This window comes from Chrysochloris asiatica, unplaced genomic scaffold (assembly GCF_000296735.1).
Source record: "Chrysochloris asiatica unplaced genomic scaffold, ChrAsi1.0 scaffold00001, whole genome shotgun sequence".
NCBI lineage: Eukaryota > Metazoa > Chordata > Mammalia > Afrosoricida > Chrysochloridae > Chrysochloris > Chrysochloris asiatica.
The window spans coordinates 8199096-8208195 of record NW_006408519.1 but is presented as its reverse complement, the minus strand read 5'-3'; the positions used below and the strand labels follow the sequence as shown (position 1 = coordinate 8208195).

Sequence of the window (9100 nt, the reverse complement as noted above, 5' to 3'; positions counted from 1 at the left end):
AGAATGGATAAGAAAACAGGATCCTTCAATATGTTGGCTAAAAGAGACATATCAGAATAATGGAGACAGCCTAAATGCCCATCAACAGAAGAATGGTTAAACAGTCTTTGGTACATTTGCACAATGGAATATTACAAAATGTTGAAGAAGAATAATGCATCTGTGAAACACCCTACAACATGATTGAACCTGGAGGACATACTGAGTGAAATTTGTCAATCACAAAAGGACAAACATTGTATGAGACCAATGTAAAATGTTTTTTAAAATTGTTCTTGATAAAATAAACAGTCTATGATGGTTATTGTGGGGTGAGCAGTAGGGAGAATTATCTATGGTCTATAGGGTAGATACATGTTAACATGGGTGACAAGGTAGGCAATATACAACAAGAAGGAGGTTAGCAGTGGAAAAATGAAGGTATCAGGAGACACTGAGGGATGCAATAGTTAAGTGAATAGAGATAATTGCTGTTAGCTGTTGGTACATGGAAGGGATTGCAACCATGAAGTGAAGCAAATTGTATGGTTTGTTGAATGGAAAACTGATGATATACTCTGTAAACCTTCACTCAATTCACAATAAAAAGTTAAAAAAAAAAAAAAAAAAGAAGAACACAATGCCTGAGGCAAAATGGTCTTTATTAATTATTAACACTATTTGTGATTGACTTAAATGTGACTTTTTGGAAATCAGTTTGCTCAAGGTTCAAAAGGATGCCAAAGGTTAATGGCCTGGGTGGGTTAGCCCAACTCCATGGACCCCAGAAATCTGGGATCCATGAAAATTAAAACTAATTTCATCTTTATTTTGTTGAGTGATAGTATACCAGTTCATCTTGAGTAGTTTATAAATTGATGGTGACTAGTGACCTGAGGCCATCACCCTATGCCCTCTAAAATAAATTCTTCACCATCAATTAAGTATCTTAGTTCTTAAACCTTTGTTGAAGATGGTCATACATCCATTCTTTTCCCTCAAGAGTGCAGCCATATTTAAATATTCTAGTCTTACTAGTTTCCAGGCTACAATTAATACATGAATTCTCAGGTAATTTAAAAAAGCAAAAGAAGAAAAGTCCAATTTCCTGGTGTGGTGTTGTAGGATGTGCACTGGACTGCTAACAGCAAGGTCAGTCATTCAAACCCATCATCATAGAAACCCTATACAGAGTCACTATGTGTCTCAACATCTCTCAATGGCACTTAATAACAACAACAAGCCTTGAAATCCTGATAAACAACTCTAAATGTCAACTATTTTAACTGATCTAATTAGCAACCTCACAGAAGTCCGCAATTATATCACTATAGGAGGTCAGCAGGGTAGACAGATAACTACTGCCAGAACCTATACACTGCCCCCGCCCCCAGGTTCAAATTAACAGGCAAGTGAAAAGACTGGCACGTAACCTTGCAAATTACCCAATTCTTATCATTAACTCTAGATAGCTCTATAGATGTGATTTTATTGTTTACCTAAAAGATCTGTAAATACACCTAAACATCACATAAATAGAAAATACTTGTGAAAAATTACTAACATTCCAGGTCATTTAGGAGAGGAATCACCTTCTACAGGAGAATAATTTTACTCTTGTGGTATGAAATAATATGTAATCATATTAATTTAGTCCAGAAATAAGTTGAAATTATGTGTTACCCCCATTCTCCCTAAGTACACATTTAAGGGCTATAATAACTTGTAGTTTTCTTCTGCCATAATGGCAAAACTTTCTAACTAAGGACTTCAGAATCATATAACCTATGTTTTATTGGGGAGTGGGGTGGGTGTCTTAAGTATGGAAACTCCAAACTGGCATTTTCTTCAGAATGCAGAGAGGGCTCACTTTTCAGATGTGACCTTATCTTGAACTTCTCTGAAATAGCACTGTGAACTGAATGTATTTGTGGTAACCCTATCGGTTTACTGGAACTTGGAGGGGAAAAAATATTTGCCTGATATTAGCAGGGAAATGATAGTGCAAAGCTTCAGGTATCCCAAACCTCTTCACATGAAACTGTGCATGAATTATTTTACTAACTGAAAATACTTTGCCCAATATTGACATTTATTTTGTGGGTCTTCTCATTATATGTGTAAAAGTTAGAAGATTTAAAAAATGTATACAAAAATGTGGGGAAACTTGAGTCGGTCAGGTTCTCTCTCACCTGTTCCCGCTGGTAGGCCACCCTAGTGAGCCAGCAGTCCCAGTAGAAACCAGGACAGCTTATGCTTTTGTAACCAGTGATGTAATGTTGGCAACATGCTTCCTTTACTTAAGCCAGCATAAAGAGAGGGGAGAATCTCTCTCGGTAGTGAGCCTGAACACTGCACTGCAATCAAGGGTATGTCTCACCTGCCATTGGCTCTGTGTTTTCTTCTTTGGATTGCCTGATTCCAATAATGACTCTGTGAACCTCACTCAGCAGTATGACAAGTGCTGTAGTCAGTGGCAGGATTCATTACAAATGGGTATGAAGAGCCTAGTATGCTCATGGGGGCTGTGTAATAAAGAGGTGACCCAACACCAGTATGTGGCATCCAGTGGCCTCCCTCCTTTCAGCTTGGGCAGCCCCTCAAGAATGGCCTGAGGTGAATGGGATGCCCGCCCAGATAGAGAAAGTTCTTTGTATGGTTGGGGAAGCTTTTGAGAAAAAGGGACCTGTACCCCGGCAGGGGCAGTGGGCTGATTTTTCCTTCCAGCCTTGTGAGCTCAAATGGATACCACCCTACTGAAGGTAGCAGGAACTCCATGGCCAGCTGGAGTTGCTGAGTTTGCAAGTGCAAACACTGGAGAAAAGAAATGACTATTGGAGAAGGAGCAGGGCCTGGAACCCAGTGTGATAGAAGTGGTGGCCTCTTCTGGGGAGGAAGATGATGGTAGGGTTCAGTTCAGGACTTAACTGGTGGTAACATAGTAGATGAAAACTCAGTAGACAATGGCCCAGAGGGGCAGACCAGCAGATCATCTGCAAGCAATGGATTCTCTACATAGCACCTATATCATGGATCTGGTCAAATAGATTAGGCAGAAGTCCAGTGAGTCTCTAGCTGCATGCCTGTTATACTGTGGGACTTGAGTGTATACGGTATTATGTGTACTGAACAGGAAATAGAGAAATGAGCTTCTGCTATATTGAAAACCACCTCCCACCCCACCGCATGACGCAGATCGCAGAATAGCCACAGGTATGTACAAGGAGGGCATGTAACCCACTCTTTGCTGGACTGGGTGACAGCTTCCTATCACACCATTTGGGCTACTGGGGGTGATGCCCCAGAAACTGTCAGCAAGTGTCGGTCATATACGGAATTGATGTAGGTCCTCCAAGAGCTGGGCAAGCGTCAGGCTACGTTTCATTTAAATGCTCGAGGTCCACACAATGAACGTTTTACCACCAGCATGAAGGACAAGACTTTACAAAATGCCCCTTCCTCCCTACTTGGCTCTTTGGTGGCCATTCTGTCACCCTATGTAGACGAGCCCATTAGTGAAGTAACCACAATAATGACAAGTCTTGGGGAGGCTGAGATGCATAGAACACCAAATGAAAAATGGGCAGTATTCTGCAAAGAGTTGTCTAAGAAGGGAGGAAAGCCAGTGTAAGTAACCCACACTCAGATGTGGGCGGACCTGTTAACAGCTGGGATAGATTGGGACAAAACAGGTGGAAAACCGAATGCATACCTGCTGGAGTTCTGACTATAATTAAAGCAGGAACTGTCGTTCACCTCAATGAAGAAGCAGAGGGCATCAGAACCCTTTGACTTTAACAAGTGCACTAGCTGTTAGATTAGAAGACCACACGAAGTCAGGAAACCAGGAGCTAACAATACAGTTCCTTTTCCAGTTTAAATAGGGAGAGGGCTGAGGCACCTGTCTTCAGGAGACAGGTGAGGACAGGAGGCTACATGTAGAATTGGCAATCCACTGGTCTCCTAATGTGCAGAGGGTCCTGGCTGTGGTATATAAAGGAGCCAAGTGTTCCCTCCCATATGGTAATCCAGATAAGTTCATTGGCCCTCCTTTTGTGATAGACGGATACAGAGGGAAGTCTGTGTGGCTGAAGGTAGTTGATTTGCCTTTGCGGATATGCCAATTGCCTCCTCATACCTATAAGGTGTATGTGTCCTCCATCTTTGAGTACATCCTGGGAGTGGATGTCCTACAGGGCCTGTGGCTGAAGACTACAGTTGAAAATTTTCCTCTGTGAGTAAGAGTTGAGAAAGTAGTGGTGAGGGCCCATGCCACTGATGCACCCTTATAACTCCCGAGGTCAAGGAATGTCACAAACATAAAACCAATGGAATGGTGGGTCTACCCACTAATGATTTTCTCCTCTCAAGATGTTAGCATAGATAATCAACTGGAGATCAATGTCGTAGCATTGCATACTGCCCATGCTTTCAATAAACCCACCATGCTCTCTCTCTTTTGAACAATGAAGTGTATCAGATGAGGAAGTGGTGTTCCAGGATCACATGGCTTTAGATATGCTAACCACCTCACAAGGAAATGTTTGTGCCTGGTTGGATTAGAATGCTGTATGTAAATTCCAGAGGAACACCACAATATGAGTCAAGTCATGGGGGGTCTTGCGGAAGGAACCTGAAGCCATTGAACAATTAACAGGTGACCCCTATAGGAATGGTGGACATCCTTGGCTAGTGGCAGGAGAGCAAACTTGGCAATAATAATAGGGATTGCATGTTTCTTCCTAGTATGTTGCTGTAGTTTATACTGTTGTGGTTTTTGGATAAAATGCTCCTCACTCTTTGCACAAAGACACTTTTGAAAGATTCATGTCATATGGATTGTAAGGTAAGAAACCCTGAAAGGGGTGGAGTGTGGGGGAAATGGTGTTGGTCTGATACTCACTCCTATTTCTTCCAGAAGGGCTGACTAGTGAGTCAGTGATCCTGGTAAGCTGGGCCATGACAGCTTATATTTATATAACCAGTGATGTAATGTTGTAAACAAACAGCATGCTTGTTTAAGCCAGTTAAAGAGAGAGGACGCTATGTCTCAATAGTGAGCCTGAACACTCACTGCAATAAAGGGTATGTCTCACCTTCTTTTAGTTATGTGTTTCTTCTTCAAACTGTCAGATTCCACTAAGAACCGCACTCAATAGTACAAGAAAATATAACTGTGTTGCTGTAGGATAAGCACTTGACTGCTAAGTAGGTTTGAACTGCAAGGTTGGAGGTTTAAACTCACCAACCACTCCTTGGACACCCTATACAGGGCCACTATGAGTCAGAACTGGCCCGATGGCACTTAACAAATAACAATGCCTGGAGTGTAATGTTATCTAAGTCCAGTTTGGATAGAGAGAAGAAAATGAATGATTAATTTCATTTCAGGTAATTACTATGGCCACCAGGAAAAATCAAAATTCTTCAAAAATAAATTTGCAATATAGACAGTATCTTTTCCTTTCAATTACCCAAGATGAGTATTTGATGAATATTCCAGCCAGTGGCACCACAACTTCTGACTATTATTTACAATAGCTCAGAGGAAAAAATAATATATAGTAGAAATTTCTCTGAGCAAAAATATGAACTAATGGGTAATGTTTGATATCAACCTTTGAAAGGTTTGATGTTTTTATTAAAGTGGTTTCAGATGCTTTAATATACAGTCATAAATTTTGCTAGTGATATTTTTCAGTCAATGCTCCACAGGTTTAGTTTATAAATCCAATATTTGACGAGTCTGAGAAAAAAATGAAACACTCCAAAAGGGAAATATGTTCATCTTTTGTTGTAAATACTTTTATGCCTAAAAGCATTCTGAACCAAATACCATTGAGCAAACACACTTGGCCCAGACATCTGTGCTCTATTGTGTTTTTCTGAACAAATAAACCCATTCAAGCACCATAAAACAAGAATTCATATAAAAATGTATGTAAGAAAGACATGTTTCCCTTTTTAAAAGCTCATTCATCCATGATGAAGCTATTAAAAGAAAGTTCACGTTAACAATAAAGAACAAGGAATAATAGTGTGGATATCTATGATGGGAAGACTCAGATTAAAGGTAGTTAGTAAGTTTAGAACTGAGATCCAGAGATCAGACAGAACACAAAGTTGTCCTCTGGGGGCCTATTTGAGTAGAAATTGAGAGAAGGAGATCTACACAGATGTGTTAAAGATTCATGGTAAACAGCTGGCAGACATTCCAGTTAATGAGACAAGTAGTACTGAGGTATGCTGAGACCGTAAGAGAGGCTAGGCAGGGCAGAAAGATTATGGTGGTAAGAAACACATAGCAAACAACACAAAGAAGTTAGTGAGATAAGTAATACAGAAGCTAAGAAGATAAGAGGTTGACTCTGGGAAGTAAAATAGTAGTAAAACAATGAGCCAGTGAATTGGAAAATATGCCCTGATACATGGTAGAGAACATGAGCTCAGTTCAACATGAGCTTTCCATTATACCCAGCTGTCTGATACTCACTGAGCTCAGCAACAAGATCAGCCTCAATACAATTTCCATTTCTGATGGAGCACACAGGACCTATATTGAGATCCTTCCTTGGGTCTTTATATCAGATGAGGGGTGTTTGGTAATCAATCTCTGATCCAGAACATGTCCAAGTTCTGGAGAAACTGGTATAATGGGAAGGCTCATAAAGCATGAATTCAAGCCCGTGATCCTATATCTGAAAACAGACATTCTTAAGGATTCTCAAAAGTGGAAGGGGCACTTCCCTCTGGGCATTGCATATCAGAATCTGGTTAGAGAAAATAAAGAACATTTTGAAATTATGCAATTGTTCTAGACCAGGCAATTCTTACTTGACTTGAATAATCCATTTCACTGATAGAAAAGCGTCTTACTCCACAGGTGTTAAAGGTTTAAAAAAGAAAGAAAGGATGCTCAAAACCATTTCAATGGAACTCAGGCAGTCATAAAAGAACCAAGTAAGGAGTTAGTATAGTTCTTAGAGGTCATGTCATAAATGGAATTATTATATGTGCCATGTCCCTTTCTCCATAGGGTCAAACACTAATGTAGAGAGAAAGAGTTACAAGAGATGATATCTTAATGAATATTTGATTCTAAGAAAGATGGAACAATTAAATGGTCTAGTTAAGTCACACTAATATTTACCTCAGATAAATTTATTTATCATTTATTTTTTAAGACAGTGAACTGTGTGAGCTCCTTAATGTCAAGGACTGTGTGCTCTTTTTCATGGTTGCGTCCCTTCTAGTGTTCACGGAGCTGCCTGCAGTGGGAGTTCGGAAAACCTCCGTTGAGTAATGAGTAAATAGACTTTACTATTTTTCAACTGCAGTGGTCCACAAAATCTTAGAGAGCAGTGCTCAGAATCTTAAATGTGGCCCCCTATTTCCACACTTGCCTAATACAATATAAGGCGTCTTGGGCAGAAAGAAACCATGCCTATATGAGTGATTTCAAAACTTAAAGAAATTTGTCTGTTTCCCAGTCATTTTTATGTTTGGGAAGAGATAATCACATTTAGTTTGTAAAACCTTGGCTACAAGAGTTTTTCAGTCAATACACAAAGGTTCACAGAGGTCATCCCTTCCAAGAATAATCTCCCAGGGCCCCATTCAACAATAAATATTTCTCAACTTCCCCAGGCAGAAGCCAGTGTAAGGCCGCAGACACGAAAGCAATTGCCTCTGCGTCCAGCGGCAGATTTAGCAGGCCAAGAGCCAATGCACAAAGAAGGCCTTTCTGTGTTTGTTTTCCTCATACTTGTCCTCTTCCCTGAGCAGTAGGCCACGGAGAGCTATGGAAAAGCCTGGGAAGAATGTGTTAGAGATGCCCTCTTCCCACAGACCACTAATTAGAAAGACCCAAAGTTTTTGCTTGAACTGGCTGGGCAGTCTTCATTCTGGCCACTGGATATACTGTATGCATAGACTTCTGTAAACTCCTCTTTGAAAGTCTGAGGAAAGAGGTCTCTGAGTCTTCAGCCACTTTACTTCATTTTCGGGCTCCTTTCCCCAGCAAGCTGTAGCAACACATTCTGTTAAAGATTCGTCTGGAAAATGGGGCAGTTCTCCTCTGTCTCAGGAGGTAGCTATGGGTCAGAATTATCTTGATGGCACCTAACACCACCACAACCCAGCAAAATAAAAATAGAGAAAGACAAGAGTCATTTTATGATTCATTGCCCCTATTATCCAATGAAATCCTGAGAGACATTATATTTCTGGTGTTGTAAAAAAAAAAAAACACGTCAAAATAACAATAGCAACTTGATCTCTTAAAAGGACAGGAGACCAGAATTCAAGGAATTTTGCTTGTCATTCTAGTATGAGTAAGGCCACTAACTTGCTGCATAGCATTGGCAAAGTCCATTCTTCTGTCTGGTATGAATTTGCATCCTGATAAAACACTTGGAATAGTGTTTGAACTATCAACAGATGTGTTTTGCTTGTAAATATTAATTAAATGTAACATCTTGACACTTTGGTATGAATTACATTTTTCTTTGCTACTTGAATTATTCTATAACAAAAAACTTCTCAACTTTTTTTTTAAACATCTTGTAAGGAGCTCTGATAGCGTAGTGGTTACAAGTCGGGCTGCGCACCTTAAGGTCAGCAGTTCTAAACCACCAGGTGCTCCGTGGGAGAAAGATGAGGTTTTCTGCTCCCATAAAGATTTACAGCCTTGGAAACCCTGTACAGAGTCACTATGGGTCAAAACCGACTCAACAGCACATAACAACAACAACAATGAGATGTATACAGGAAATGCAAATAAGTATTTGAATCTTATTCACTATATATTTTGCTCATTGTGTATAATCACACTGTATTTTCAATGCAAAGGAGTCATTTGTTAATGTGTCCAACAGAAGACAAGTCAAATGAGAAAAGATTATTCCTTCCATCTTCTTTCGATGCTTCCTGTCATCCAATATCTTGCACATAGCATCCTTCAATATTGCAAATGAGGCTTGAATTAAAAAAAAAAAAAAAAAATTCACCTTAAGAAATGTTGAATGTTCTTACCTTTTTGTTTTCTAACTCCATGTCTTTGCACATTTTATTATAATACTTTACTTTGTCTTCTTGAATTGCCCTTTTAATTTTTCTGTTT

General features: G+C 39.8%; 1 pseudogene; it reads left to right on the top strand.

Annotated features, from left to right (window-relative positions):
- LOC102817672 overlaps window positions 1-3610 on the top strand; it is a 107068-nt pseudogene extending 103458 nt beyond the window's left edge.
- The last annotated feature ends 5490 nt before the right edge of the window (window positions 3611-9100 follow it).